At 48.5% G+C, this 16,035-nt stretch overlaps 1 long non-coding RNA gene across 1 annotated transcript; it reads left to right on the top strand.

Moving 5' to 3' along the window:
• Positions 1 to 12,329: 12,329 nt before the first annotated feature.
• On the top strand, positions 12,330 to 15,810 carry LOC136995403 (uncharacterized). The gene is made up of 2 exons (XR_010886983.1): positions 12,330 to 12,414; positions 14,866 to 15,810. It is a non-coding gene; the product is annotated as an uncharacterized lncRNA (long non-coding RNA).
• Positions 15,811 to 16,035: the final 225 nt, after the last annotated feature.

Raw genomic sequence — 16,035 nt, 5'->3', positions numbered from 1 at the left:
AAGAAGAGACCAAATTCTTCTTGGATGCTCCACTCCTAAATATTATTGCCAGATAAACCTAGACTCATATTAGGAATTTCCCTCAATCACTTTTATCATTGAGCGTGGCCGTATATTGATTATTGGTGGGGAAGGAAGAGCAGCCATATGCATCCAGCTGGAATGACCTTAGATATTAAGAGAAGAAGCATGAAAAAAATCTCTCTCTTCATGGTAGACTGCACTGCTCTGCTTCAGCAGCAGGCTGCACTGAATGCTTCCTCAAAACAGATCTGCACTGAGTGCTTCCTCAAAAAAGACCTATTACGCACTTTAGCTGCATAGCAAACTCCCGGGCATATAGAGGAGAAGTAAACAGAGAAAAAGAAACAGAAGATATAAGATATCAATATGTACCACAGCTGCAGCTCCTAGAAATTTTACTCTTATGAAATCTGTCATTCTCTTTGCTCTATAAACAACACATAATGTTCTACTCCTGGGAAAAGTCTGTAAACCACTAAGGCCTCTATTATCATGGGAGGTCACAGAGTAACCTCCATTTCCTGCCTGCCATCTGCTTGATTTCTCAATTTGCCACTATTTTGTACGTATATAGAAGCTGAGTTTACAGCTTGTTGGATTTGTAAGATGCTAGTCTAATGGGAGGATATTAAAAGTAACTGAGCTAATAAAACTCTCACCTTAGAATGGATATAGTAAATTCCAATTAAGGACATTTACAATCTCTCTCTGCTCCTGGTCAATGAATCTGGCCAATGTACTAACAAAGGAGAACTAATACTTTTGCTTTTGTGTTACAAGGGAGGTTCTCACCAAGATTTTCAGTTTAAATGTTACTTTTCCCATATTTCTGGAAAAGAATGTGAATTTCCTTTAACCTCTCATAAGTGTGAAATGAAACATATTATTTTTGTGATTGCTCCAATTATGTTTTCCAGCCAGTTCTATTATAAATGATCTAGGTAGACTAACAGTGTAATTTGATCAAACACCAATAAGTTACTAATAATATCAGTTTAGTATCATTTGAGACCCTGGTCTCAAATATCTTACAATCAAGGATAAATAGACTACAACAAACTACAACAAAAAAAATCAAAAAGAAGAATAGTATGGCTATTTTCTACCCAGCCTGCTTAAATACTAGTGTTTTCTTTAATTTAAGGATGTGCTTGGTTGGTAGAACAGCATTTAGAAAGGGAAGAGACAAATGATTGCTCCAAACCCAGTAGCAACACAGAAAAATAAAAGAAGGGAAAACCTGTGACCTGGAAACAAATAAAATCACAAATAGGCATTGCAAAGAACATCTTGGGTAGATAAAATGGTTATCAGAGTTTCCAATAGCAGATTCAGTGTATTGTTTATTGTGCATGCTGGAATTCTTTGTGCTGCTTTGTCTTGGGGGAGAAATTAATAAATAGGTGTTCTAGAGAGTCACCTCTGTGTCTTTGAGGTTTCCCAGAATTGTAGGTCCAATTGTTCATTTGACTTACTGTCAGCCTGCCTCTGATTTTCCATATATGGTACCAACTATTTTTTTTTATTTGAGGTTTTTAAAACTTGATAAGGTATTCTACTTGTTATTTTTGTGGGTGCTGGCATTTCCTGCTTTTTGGCAACTGCTGAGATACCACAGAAAAGGTCTGTTTTCACAGCCCTGAGCCAAAACTGAAATTTCCCATTTAGTTCTGCCTAAGCAGCCAAACTTCTGTGGGCTTGCCTGATGTCTGGGTTTTTAGACTTCAGACCATCACTGCTGGATTCATTGCCCGAACTCCCAAGCTGGCGCCCAGAGGACGTCCTTGCCAGCTCTGCGTTGACGTCTGCGTGACGTGGCCTCCCCAGGCAGCAGGAAGCTTCAGGCCAGGGGAGCCGGCGGTGGCGGTGGCCGCACCAGCAGCCTGGAGGCCAGCTCCTGCCCAACTCTCGTGGTCGGGACTGTGGCCAAGGAGCTAAAGGGAGCTGCAGCCAAGGCCAAGGAGGGGCCCAACCGGCTCACCCCTGCTGTGGGATGGCTTTTGCTGTTCCCACGGTCTGTAACAACCCTCCCCAAGTGACAGGAAGGGGGTCTTCATCATTGGTGAGGAGGAGAAGGAGGAGGCAACAGCAACACCAGGTCTCCTGGGGAACTCCAGGAGAGGCCAGCAAGGGAAGGGGGCTGGGGGACCGCAGCCATAGGCCCATCGCAGACAGCCTGCAGCCTCACACTGCTTGGCCCTTCCTGGCCTGGGCAGCCTCTGGCCACAAGGGACACCCCACAGGGTCACATCCCACAGGGCCACCCATGGACACCCAGGGGACATCAGGGACCCCCCCAGGGGGTAAAATCCAACAGGGTCATCAGGGACACCCTGGGGGGCTTACCTCCCACCAAGTCACCAGGGATGCCCCAGGAGCTCACATCCCACATGGTCATCAATGAAACCCCAGGGTGGAGGTCACATCCCATGGGGTCTTCGGGGACCCCCAGTAATCACAGTCACCAAGGACATCCCAGCAACCATGCTCCCACAGGGTCATCAGGGACACCCGGGGGGGGGGGGGTCACCAGGGACACTTGGGGCAGTGAGTCACATCTCACTGAGTCACCACAGGACAGCAGTGGTAGCTTCTTCCTCAGTCACCCATGCCCACAGCACCAGGGTCCAGAAACAAAAGTACCTTTTACGCCTTATCAGTGGCCCACCACACTGGCCACTCTCTTGACTCATGTCACGAGGTCCTGTTTACCTCGTGTTGCAATGGTGCCCTGACAGTGACAACAACCACAGGGACAGTGCCCACAGGCTAGCCACCTTTCTGGGGAGCATTGCCTTCCAGTGGCCCAGGGCCCTCGAGCACAGCACAATGCCAGGGTGGAGGATGGCAGTTGAATAGCTGCCATCAGCTGCACACCTGCTGGTTCACACATGGAGAAAAAGCACCTTCAAACCAGGCTGTTCCAGGAGGACTATCTCCCCTAGAAGGTTTTTAGACAGCCCAGCACCAATTTTCTTAGCAAATACAACTTTTAGGAGAGAAAGGCTCTTCATATTGTCTCCATAAGAAAAACATAGGGGATATATCTATGCCTCTGCCTGGCCCAGAGATTTGGGATTCTCCCACTGTCTTTTTTCTCTGTCCCTTTTGCAGGTCCTCCCTCTCCTCCTTCACATGATATTCAGACTGCCTTTCCTTGCCCTCCACCCATGGTCTGTGCAGGCTGCAGGACTGTCCCTCTGCTGCCATAACCACAGACACAGCCTCAACACACCAGCCACCAGATCTATGCCAGATCCCTGTCATCACTTGTCAATGAAATCACCCTGTGTTAAAAAAAAAAAGAAAAAGAAAACAGAAAAAAATCCAGACTGACGTCCAGGACCTCCAGCTAAACAAAAGGATAAGGTCACTCCTGACTAGAGAACAGCTAAGTATACCCCCCACCCTAAAAAACAGTATATATGTCCAAGATGTACACAGAGCTCCTTGCCTACACAGGCCTGGCCAGCTCCCCTGCCCAGCTTTATTCTCCTAGCCAAGCAGCTGGCACAACTCCAGCTCCAGCTCCAGCTCCAGCTCCAGCTGAGGGGATGATGAAATAGGGAAGGAAGGTGGCATCACTGCCACCAAATACGATGAAACCCAAAAATGGCTGCAGCACTAAAGTCAACCCTTAAACTTGCCTCCAGGATGCAGCCCACACACTTCCTCACCACAGTCCCCTTCGCTTCCTCCCCCTTGGGCCTCTCCGTCCCCAGTTACCTCACTCTTTTGCTCCTCTCCTGCACACATAAAGTTGGAGGGGACCATGACAGCCCTCCAGAGGGGCATGTTGGGTCCTCCTTCATGGGGTACACACAGCACTTAGACCTCAGGAGGGGGAGAGTGGGGCAGGGAGCAGCAGACATTGGGGCCTTCCCAAAGATCAGAGAGCTCAGAGAATAGGCACAGGCTGAAAAATGCAAAAACACAATGTTGTTCTCAAGTGTAAAACCCTTTTCCTGTTTCCTCTATTTACTTCTCCTTTATACCCCTTGGAGCTGGCTGATACATCTGCACAGAGATCTCTGGTGAGGAAGAACATAGTGTCCTAAACCTTGAGGGGGGATTTTTTATTATTATTTTTGACTTGTTTGTTCTTACTCTTAATACCAAAGGTCATCCCAGTGGCTTTCTCTCTTCCACCAATAATCAGCAACACATACTGGCACACCCATGACTGAAGGGAGTTGGGGGGACACTCAGGACACAACTGCAGACACACAGGGGAAGTTCGTTCCCATGTTTAGAAGCAGTGTGGAAGCAAAACACCAGAGCTTTGAATCTGGTGCTGGTTTTGCTCTCCCTGATGTCATCTGAAAATGAAGTAGGATCTTGAACGTTGCACTCATTCAGCAAAGGGGGAATTAGGGTCTAGTGGATGCAGGCTGGTGGTACCATATGAAGCTTCTGCTCCATTGCAGGGGTCCCACTGCAGTCGAGAAGGTCACAGGGAGACAGTGGATGGGAATGGCCTTTAGGTCATGATGGTGATAAATCAGTGCCAAGGGAGGACAGCACTCTCCCATCAGCACCTCACTACCTTATCCCACCACCGGAGTCAGCAAGCCCTCCTTTTCACTGCGAGCTGAACACATCTCTTGAGTAAACACTGAGAGCCCCAAAAGGAGCATGCGTGGGCAGGAAGGGGCAGATCTGGACTCCGTCTGTGTGCCAGCTGTGCCATGAGGTTATTGTCTCCGCTATCGGCACACAGCATCTGCCAATATTCCTGTAACCTTGTTGTCTAAATGGGGGGTTGCCTGGAAGTGCTGATGCATTTCTTCTTGCAGCCCTTCATACCTAAAGTTCCTGCAGCAAGTCTGGGGGGGAGCTATAAGTGTCTTTCCATCTCCCAGAAGGGTTTTGGTTTTCTTTCTGATATAGAACTGGCAGCAAAAGACATCTACCCTCCTTTCCTGGTGTATATTTCTGGGTAAGAAAAATTAAACACAAAAGGAAATGAACTGTTTTAGAGCAATCAATCAGAGGCAAAGCTTTAAAGTGAAATTATCTCACAACATGTTACACTGGCCAGCCCTTTGATATCAAATCCACTGTAAGTCTAGTGATGAGCCAGGTGGTCCTTTGCCTTCATAGTCTGTGGACAAATTGCTAGCTTTCACACATGCATAATTTCAGTCTGCTCCACTTCCTAGCTAGTATAGCCTGCATAGGGAGCATTAGAGCTGGGGCATATAGCAGACTTAACACTGCCGTGATGCAGCTCTGCAGACCCTGGAATGGAGAGCAGGCACAGAGCCTCCTCCCGTGAGGGCCTCTCCTGCTGGAGGCTGCTGGTGCTCACCAAAGTGCCCTAGAGGGGGTATATCCCGGCAATGTGTACGTGCACATGTGGGGTAGGGGCATAGCCTGCTCCAATACTCTTGCAAGCTCCTGACTGGGCTGTGATGACCTAACCACAAGAGTCTTGTGCTTCATGAAGCTTTTTTCTAAATGAAACCCAAATAATATTCTCATTTTTACCTTGTTATAGCAAAGATACAGCCCCTAAATTCCAGACCAAACATGCCTCATCTTTTATTCATGCAAATCACTGATGAATCAAATTGTAAAGGAGATTCTTATACTTTCTCATAATGTTGAACATACTGTCTGTTTTTTCCAAATGTAGACTTCTAATCTTTACAGTTAATAAAATAGTTAAGCCCTCAAAATTTCAATGGAGGACGTTTCACAAAAGATACTGCATTTAACTTTGATTTGATCCTTGCTTTCTGTTATTAATTCTGCTTTCCTCTTTCTCTAAGTTCCCCAGTTAAAATTTTTCCCACTTTAAATCTGCTTTGTGTGATTTATGGGCAGTGAGTGATTCTTTATCCAGTTGGAGATTATTCAAACAGTGCACTTCAAAAGCCCAGCTCAGAGAAAATGCTCAGAATGGTCTGAAAAAATCTTCTAACCATGCAAAATGGCTTCTTTCCCAGCAAAGAGCACAGGGCACAGGGGAGACACTGAGGTGCTGAAGGGCTTCTCGGTGCCAGGCTGGGATTGCAGGTCACCACGTCGGTGCCTAGCACAGTTCCTTTGGATTCACTAACTCTGTTAGAGTTCAATGGCCCATGGCGAGTCCCTGATAACGAGCCCTGCACAGTTTGCCAGATTGCTGGCTCAGCTGCAATGGCACCAGCGGGCAAGGGAGTTGCCAGGTATCTCATACATGGGATTTCCCAATTTTCAATCCCACATATCCTTTGTTCACTATATGCAAAAATTATGATTTAAAGTGCAAAGTGCAGGGGAGGCTGTAAGGAACCGGGGAAATAGGAGAGCCTGAGAAAGATCTGGCAGACAAGCATGCCATGATATGCACCGCATTCCAGAAGTGGAGTACATCCAAATTTACAGCAAAGATAGCAAGATGGAAATAACCATAGTCACAACCTCTGGAAGGACTTGCACAAAAAAAATGGCAGTGATGGTGCAGCTGTATTAACAAAATTCTTGGGGTTTGCAGAGACACCTACGCACACCAAGAAGAATTCTTCAGCAAATATTCCAGCACCCTGACAAACAGCAACTAATACCAGTATTTGCTTTACTAATACCTACCTGTTCTGGATAGCAGTTACAAAGACTGGCCTTTATGAGGGTATGGTCATCTTCAAGAGTGCTCAGACCCACCTAAGAAACCAACAAATTTTGCCATCTGTTCTGCTGGGTCCTTTTTAGCTCTTCAGAAAGCATTTCAGTGAGCACAGACTGGCTGAATAGAGATAGCTCTAAGGACTGAACGGGCACCTGTTTCAAGATCCAAAGGAAGAGACTTGATGCACAAGGGTGCTGATGCTGCCGACTGCTGTTTGCAGTTTGCTGGTGGTCCTCTTGTGCCTCCGATAAACCCTGTCAGACCCAGGCGGGCCTTACATGGAGCCACCTTTAGAGCCTTTGTCTTCGGCTTTCACAGAAAATTCAGCACACCAGATAATCTGCCCCTGGCTAATTTAGAATTGACTGTTTAAGAACCTACGGCCAGGAAAATTCGGTCAACTAAGTTTTCTCACAGCTACCCCCGATTAAAGAGCACACAGTCAATGCAAACTTACACTCCAGATATATCAAGGAGGGGCTCTGGCATACAAGCACATCCTGAACCAAATACTATTAGTGTCAACAGGAAAGCGGCCCTGGCTTTGGTGGGGACCAGATCGGATACATGTGAGTAATCTTTCAGGTTTTTGCAGACAGGAAAATAAATAATGCAGCTTGGATGGCACACAGGTGGTCCACAGAGGAAAAGACTCAATGGGTGTTTACCCACTCCAGCAGTGACGAAACACTGCAATATATCAACAGGCCATGAAGTCCACCTTTTGCTAAGAAAATTATATGATTAAGCTTTCAGGGGAAGCAGGCTAGAGAAAACAGCTTAGGAGGGAGAGTCTAAGAATTGGTGGTAGAGCCTTTAGGTAATATTTAAACAGCAGATAAGAACTGTGCAAGTGGAGAAGGTCCATCTGAGCAGCAGGCAAGCAGGAGTCCTCCTTGGTTTCTTTACCTGTCTTGTATTGAATCACACCAGCAATTTAAAGTAGAACTAGCTACAGTCGTTCATGTAACTATTTAAATCTGCATTAACCCCTTCCCTCGCCGTAGTGGAAGTATCAGGAACTCAGCAGCACCTGCTATGGGCCAAAGCTTTGCTTCAGTTACTGCAAGAAAACTGCTAACATAGAGCAAAGCCATTTCCTTGAAAAGTGAAGCCGAGACTAATGCTTAAGGCTTGGGTATTTGTGAAGCTTTACTTGTAGCAGCGAAAGATCCCTGGATGAAAGGTACCAGAGAAGAGCAAACAACAGCTAAAAAAGCCAGGCTGATTTAAGAAACGACAAAAAGAAAGTATGCCTGCAGAGGCCAGCAGGCAGCCAGGGCAGCTATCATCGCCGGGCTTAGCGCAGCCGCACCCTGCCTTGCTTTCCTGATACGACCTTTAGTATGCGCTTGGTACAATAGACCTTCATTTCCTGCTAATGCTTTTAGATTCAAGAGGATCAACAGGAACCACCAACTTTGTGATACACAGAAATGGGAAAAGGGAAAGAGGGAGACAGTTTCTCGGTTAACACAAAGCTGTCAATACCAGACACCGTTTGGAAGAACAGGAAACGAATTCTATTAATGAAGCAGTGGCAAAGTATTTATTCAAAATCTTATAGGGAGACTCAAAAATAGCTTGAAGCTGATTCAGCGCAAATAAATGAGTTCAGAGGGAAAAAAAAGAAGTTGGTTTCCTTTCTCTCTTACTCTCGATTTCGTTTTGTAACATTCGATTTCCTTTTAACATGTCTGCCTCCTAGTCTTATTCATACTGAAAGTCAGTCACGTGTTTCAGTAAGATGTTCCTACTTTGAACACATTTGCCAGGACACTGGGAAAGCTCTGGTCTGTTTTCTCAAGTTGATTATCTCTTCCCAGCTGTGCAATTTCACTGCTTTTAAATGACATTGCACAAAAATAAACCAGGAGGAAGGGAGAAGGGAATCGTGTCTGGCAGTTCCTTATATTTCCATTTCTGAAGGGTGGTTTTGCTCAGTGGAACCTGTTTTATCCGTCCTGGCATAAGAACAACGGCATCCAGGTGAGGATACTACAGTGAGAGGCCCGTGATCCGCCTGCCACTCCTGCTCTCCGCTCCCGGAGCTGCATTTTCTTGGCGGTGGGTATGCCCGCATAGGGTCCGGAGACGCCGCCATCGCCCAGCTCAGGGGAGCCAAGGCAAGAGGCAGCTTTTGTGGCTTCTCTGGGGCAGCAGCTTGCCGGAGGCCTGTGCTTCCCACAGTTGCACCAGTTTATTTAAGGGAACTGAAACCAAAAGCCTCGGGGCTCATCAGCTGCCTGAAACCACAAGGGGCGTCTTTTGCTCTGCCCTTGCTGTGACACACCGTAATCAGTGCCAGCCCCACTGTGCTGTGCGCTGCTCCCTCCAGAAGGGCTCGGATTTTCCACCTCCCCGCCCCAGGAAAACGCTGTCGAGCAGACCTCTCCCTGCAGCTTCCCCCTGGGAGGTGGGCCAGATCCTGAGCTGGCGCGAGTTAGCTCCACTCCAAACACGGGGCTGCCGGCCTCGCACTGCTGCGCTCCGCGCACGCAGCTCCCACCGCAGCAATAAGGTGGCACTCAGACAGAGATGAGCATTTCAGTTACTCTGTCTCAGAGACAGGTCTGTTAACCGCGTTTGGTACGCCAAAGCCTCCCCCTGCTCTTATTATCCTATCACTATTTGTTTAGAATAAAATCAAGCAATAACCTGCAGCTCCACTTGCCCACTAGTTTGTGCCAAGCTGCCCTAGGATGGAAAGCACCTCCTCTCCCGCACATGCCCTCAAGAAGGGCCCATCTCTTGGTGTTGCTGCAGCAATAGAGGGAGAAGTCGCCTTTAAAGCTCGGCCTCCTTTTCTGTGAGGAACTGTTGCTAAGCAGAACATGATCAAGGTTCATTTCATTTTCCGCCTCACTGGAGTGGAGTCACTTAAATACGTTGCCTATTAGATCTGTCTATGAATTTACAAAGGAGACAAGCCCCAGATTTCCCCTGGGTCTGCCTAAATGAGCAAAATAACCATTTCTGCTTTCCCAGCACCACCCCACGTGGCAGCTCAGGAGCTGGGGTAACAGCAAAGAAGAAATGCAAAGCACAGAGATGGTAGCCTGGGGGGGTCAGTGAAACCAGGTCGGTCCCAACACCGCTGTGTCTCCGACTCAGTCCCCGAGCTGCGCTCGGACGACTCCTGCTGCAGTACCAACGTAGCCCTGGGAAGGGGAGGGAAAACACACCACGTGCTGGGAATATGCTAACCTGCCATACCAGTCTACTGCAGTGCTTGGGCTAAGTGCAGGAAAGGGGGAAGGAGAAGATGTCACAGCTAACGGCCCTTCATCCTGGCTGCTCCTGCCCCCCTGCTTGCTTCCTTCTTCCGGGGGAGGAAGATGCAGGTGCACGGCAGTGCAATGTGCTGGAGCTTCCCTCTTCCCCACACCCTGCATTTGTGAGAGCATTCTCTGCGCTTCGGTTTGCGAGGCACCGCAGTGTGTACAGGGCATATGGGGGTCTCAGGAAGTGTCCTGGCCTTCCAGCACCGGAGCCCCGGAGGAGCTGCAGTGATTTACAGAGCAGCCTTCAAGCTTCTCTCGGCCCACATTATCGCTGTGAGATACAGCCCTGAGCATCATGTGCTCCAGACCGTAATGACATACCTACAGCGAGGGAAGAGACACGTCATCTGGTCTGATACGCTCCTGAGTTGTTTATCAGGCTTCCCGCCTTCTGAAACCCAACAGACTTGTTATGAAGAAACACTTTCTTATGTAACAGGATAAAGGGCAGCTGCCCCTGAACAGGCCTGCTTTAGAAACAAGGGTGTTCACATGCATTTACAGCTGAAAAATGATCCAAAAGAAATCGAGTTAAGCAAACAACCCCTTCATCACTCTTGACATAAAACCTGTACGGGGCTGTTTGCTTGAACTTTCTAAGAGGCACCAGAGACTCTTCTGTGGGCTGCTGAAGGTGCTCTGACACCTGGGCCCCAGGTTGCAACACAGCACACATGTCCCAAGGGACACCAGCATCGCTCCACGCTCCACCCATGGCCTGCTGCCAGCGAGCTGCCGTTTCAAGACAGTAACTACAAAAGACTCGTCTAGCCATGAGCCTTTATTAGTAAGTCTCACCCTAAGAAGTCACTTGTTGGTTCAGCGTTTGCACCCAGCACCGCAGTGGCAAACCAGAGCAGTACATTAGTCAAAAACGACTCTCCCGCGGTTGCAGATGGGTGCTGGACAGCCCATCTCTTGAGTGGCGGGCAGAGATAAAAGCTGCGACGTGCTGTCCCACCGCAGCCTGGGGACAGGCTGTTTTGGCTGTGGGGCGCCACGGGGCTGCAGTCCCGGCGTGTGAGCCAGCTCGGCAGGGAGAGCAGGGCGCTCAGCGCGGCTTCCTCTTTCCCACACACCAGCTTTGTCTTACCGGAAAGGCTGGACCATGCCCAGTGCCTTTTGCAAGGTCATCAAAGCGTTTTTGGAGATTTATTATGCAGCGAGTGAAATCCCAGCCCTGTTTCAGGAGGTTTGCTCTTGTTTTCAGCCTGACTAGGAGCTTGCCCTAGACTGGACGCACACATGCTGGGAAAAGGGTTGCTGGGCTGAGCCGACGAAAGCTACCTCTTCCCACTAGACTTTAAGGTCATCAGTCATCACGCAGGAAAGGAGCATCTTAACAGCCCCACTGCAGGTCTACACTACATGGCGGTGCCTTCTCCTGCCAGGGATGGTGTTTTGTTGGCATTTACCGTCTTTCAGCCACAAATCAGGGCTTTGCTAGGTCTGGCCCTTCCACACTCCCTTTACGTCATCCTGTTTTCATTTCCTGCATTTCATTTACCCCCCAAATAAAAGCCCACCCTGTGCGCCCCCGCACCGGGGATCAGCTCTCCCAGAGGCGGGAGGCAGGCGGGTGACTCATGCGCCGCCGGCAGCGCTCCTGGAAGTGCGCACGAAGCGCAAAGCTGGGGGGGGGGGGGCACTTTACAAATTCGGATCGCCTGCCTCATAAAAAGCGTAACCTGACGCAAATTGTAAGTGTTGGTTTTCAGACATTTCAAACTGAAATAAAAATGAGGTCCTCCTCCCTGGACTCGCCTGAAACGCGCGCCCAGCCCGGGCCGTACCCGGCCGGCGGCCTTCAGCCCCCGCGGTTTCGGGCGGGCGCGGGAGCTCGACGGCTCTCCGCGGGCACGGCGCCCTGCGGCGGCGAAGGCGCCCCCCAAGCTGGGAACGAGCCGCCCAAAGGCGAGCGCCTCGCTTCGGGGCAGCGTCGCGTCTTGGTCCCCACGGCGCCCCCAGACCCCGCCAGGGCGCCCGGCCGCGCGCGTCGGGGCCGCGACGCCTGGGGCAGCGCAGCGCGGCACAGCAACAAGAGGCCTCAGGTCGCCAACGGCGGGCGACAGGGGCCCGCCCGGGTTTGCGCAGCAGCGAGGGCGCCATCGCCCTGGAGAGCCCCGCGGCGCTGCGTGGGGCGGGCGGCGGCCCCGCCTCGGCCGCCCCGGGCCGCCCCGGGCCGCCCCTCGCAGCAGGCCCGAGCCCGCCCCTCCTCCTCCCCCTCCCCCTCCCCCCCCCGCCCCGCGCCGCCCGCTCATTGGCCACCTCGCGGGGGGGCCGGGATTCCCCCGCGGCCGCCTCACGTCACCGCCGGGGGAAACCCGCGCCGCCGCCTCCTCCTTTTAGGCGCGAGCCGCCTCGCGCCGTCCGCATTCGCGCGCCGGCCCGCGCCGCACTGTACCGTACAGCACCGAGCCGCGCCGCAGCGCACCGCAGCGATGATGCCCGGCAGGACTCTGCGCAAGGCCGCGCCGCCCGCCGCCCCGGCAGGTACCGGAGGGGTCCCGCGGGGGAGGGAGGGGAGGGAGGGGAGGGAGGGGAGAGGGTCTCCGCCGCGCCGCCGCCCCGACCGCGCTCCAGCACCGGGGCCGCGGCCAGCGCCCGCGGCGTGGGGAGCGCAGGGCAGCGCAGGGCAGGGCGGCCCCGCTCCCGGGGAGCGAAACAGAGCGACTGTCCAAACCGGGGGGAGGGGGGGGATTTTTAATTTTGAAAAACTGATAGGAAACAATTTAAAAATCTGTTGTAAAAATTTAAACACAGGAGAGATCTCCTCTAGAATAAAACTGGGGGGGGGGGGAAAGTTTTGCTGAAATTATCAGCCCTTGTAAAAATTTAAAACTAGAAAAGATCTCTTCTAGAATAAAAATTAAAAAAAAAGAATTTTTCTGAAATTACCGGCCCTTGTAAAAATTTAAACCCAGAAAAGTTCTCCTCCAGAATAAAATTAAAAGAATAAAACCCAGAGGCTGCTGGAGTTACCGTGTGGGCGCGGGGCGGGAGGAGCTGGGGCTGCGCTGCTGGTGCTGAGGGCCCGTCTCGGCGTGCTTTGCAGAGCAGGAAGCAGTGGCCGAGTGCGCCATGCAGCTGCGCCGCATCGGGGACAAGTGGAACCTGCGCCAGAAGATCCTCAACCTCCTCGCAAAGCTGTTCTGCCCGGAGACGTGAGCTGCCTCCACCACGGCACACGGGAAAGCAGGGGAGACCTGGGCTGATGCATTTGGAATGAGAGACTTCACTTAGGCCACGGAGATGGAGAAAATCTCTTTGCCACTGTATTTCGCTGCCTGTAGCCGCTGAAGGAAGGCCGTCAAAACACGATTTCTTTGGAGAACACTACAGCTATCGCAGATGCATACAGATATATGGGAATAACAGGTGGAAAGCAAGATAACGCCGTGTGGCGCTCCTGACCGTCGGGGCCCCGCAGCTGCCCCTCACCCAGTGGCTCACAGCACCTCCAGGAACAAGGAACAAGCCAAACCTGTCCGTCTCTTGGAAGACAGGATCCCGCAACGCAGGGCAAAAGCTAGTTGCCATGCGCATTTCTGACTGTTCTTCTTTCCTAAAGCGTAGATTCTGCTGGACAGGGATCTGGTGTTGGGATTATTTCACTCGTTAATTTAAAACGGTCTTTTATTGAAAGGTTATTTGTTATAGGATGTTGCTTCACTGACTAATAATTATGATTCTGTGAATTAACAAGATGTTCCATAATTCTAGTCTATATTATATTATATATATGTGTGTGTATATATATTTACATGTGTATTTTATATATATATATATATATATATATATATATGCACCCCACTTGTATGAGATGAGTATTTCATGGAACTATTAATTGGATGTTAGATGTTTAGGCTCAAAAAGTAGTACGAAGAACTGTTCAAGTCATGACAAAATACATCCTATTAACTAAAAGAAAGCATAATGCTTTCTGAAAATAAAGGAAATAATACATCACTGAGGGAGCATACTTTAGTATATCATTAAATATGAAAAGGGATATATATAAGTATATATTACACAGAGAAATACAGCCATTAAGGTATGTGCATCTGGTGAAAGCATTCTTTCAATATTAAAAAGAATTTCTTGAGAAAAATACAATACTGCTATGTATTTTTATAAGTAACAATAACTTATCAATAGAAGTTGATGTTAAAGTTAAATCTGAGCTTTTCTTGAGAACATTGTTTTTTTTCAAAGAAAGCAACTACCTCTCTTTAAAGAAACGATGTCAATGAAATTGAATGTTACAGTTTTAGTGCAAGAAAGTAACCTTGGAGTTCTAAAAGTGCGATGATACTTTTAGGTGGAGGCTCTTTCCATTTCATTTCATGGTAGGTTCATTTCGGTTCTGGAATGGAGAAGCTGCTGTAATTCATCCAGTGGGTGGTGATGTTACGTCTGTCTCACTGAGCGGTTACGCTTGGCTGGCTTTGAGGGAGCTGCAGCAAACAGCAACACTTCTGGTCGGGCCTGTCACACATAAACAGTATTTTTCAGGGCTGTAAGCTAGCAAGAAAATGGCTATAATAACTGAATGTGTTTTGTAATTGCCTTCAAGTCAGTATGTAGACATGTGCAAAGTAACGATCTCTTTTAGGAGATGTAGTGGGAAAAGTAATTTAAAGTCATATTCTTGCTTTTCTTAGTACTCTCTGCTTTGGCGTATAAATACCTTTGCATTTTATAGAGGTGCATACTTGTACCTTTTGAATTCTGGGTCAGCTCAAATTACATTCTCTCCTGCCCAGTGAATTCTCGTCTATATTTGTAATGATTTTTTTCAGTTAGTTCTTCTGAATCTGCCTTTGCAAAATTGTCATTACATAGCTCTTTAAACTCTGCCACAACTGACTATAGGACTATTATTTGTTAACACCGATTTTGCTTCGCAGAAGGTGACTGACTTTGTCTCCTTTCTGTATATAGGACCTAACCCAGTTCCAGTGACACTACTGGGAGCTTTGCTGTTTGCTTGAGCCAGAGGCCAGTTCCCTCCTCCTCTGAGCCAGCTGATGCTTCTTCAGTGAGAACATAACGTTTCAAGAATAATTGTTATTCGTCTTAGCACTGCAAAGTAACATGTTTTGCTGACATGTACAGAAGTCAGTTTTTCAGGCATTAAAAAGTAAATGCAAAGAGTTTCTGTTAGGCTAAACACCAGCTTCCAGGCTAGCTCCGCATGCAACTTAGCGGGGCTGTTGGTTAAAGGCAGTCCTGAATTCAGCCGAAAGGCTCCTGGTGCATTGCGAAGTCCTTACCAAGCCTTCAGGAAGCTAAACAGTGATCAGGCCTGACTGGGGCACTCAGAAAAATTCAGCATTAGTATTCACATTAATAGCTGAAATGTATTTGAATAAAAGTATTCTGCTCAGTGTGTGCTGCTTTAAAATCCAGTAGGAATCTTTGTGTGAGGCTCATAGAGCCCGACCACTATTTCAAGCTGTAGCAGGCATGAATGTTTTGAAACTTCGGGGGATGCGTTATCCTTGAGGTATTTGAGTTGAGTAGTACTGCAGTATTTTTTTTTTTTTTGATCTAGATCTGTAAGGACTATTTATTTTTCATGAAGGTTTTTTTATGTTTCTCTGAGGGTTGTTGAGAGTGCTAGCACTCGCCATGAGCTCAGGAAAAAGACCTACATCTAAGTGACCAATGCCAGTATATGAGCAAGAGCTTGATGATGTCTTCCCTAGGCACTGAGACCTTGTGTTGCTTCTCCAAATGATCTGCTGTACGATTGTATCAACATGAGCTTGTTTTTCTGAAAGGCCTATTTTGGATACAGGCCAGATGTTTCAGTGTATGCTGCATGCATGTATGATGTCTTGAATTCTTGTTGAGATAATAAATATGATGTGCTAGCAAAGAAAATGAGTCAGTGTTTTTATAGCTCTGTTTTTTGAGGATTCTGAATGAGTGATCATATTATACAAATTCCTTCCAAATACTTAGAAGTTGGAAGTCACACATTAAGACCTCAGAAGACTGCCAGTAGATTTACATGGGGAGATTAGGGTTTTACTTCCAAGAGGAACGAGACATAACCTATATCCCGAACTTCAAAATGGGAAAACAATTTGCCTGTTGTAATATTTT

The sequence above is a fragment of the Apteryx mantelli genome, chromosome Z (assembly GCF_036417845.1).
Source record: "Apteryx mantelli isolate bAptMan1 chromosome Z, bAptMan1.hap1, whole genome shotgun sequence".
Classification (NCBI taxonomy): domain Eukaryota; kingdom Metazoa; phylum Chordata; class Aves; order Apterygiformes; family Apterygidae; genus Apteryx; species Apteryx mantelli.
The sequence above is the reverse complement of the archived record's forward strand: the minus strand, read 5'-3'. Positions and strand labels throughout refer to the sequence as shown.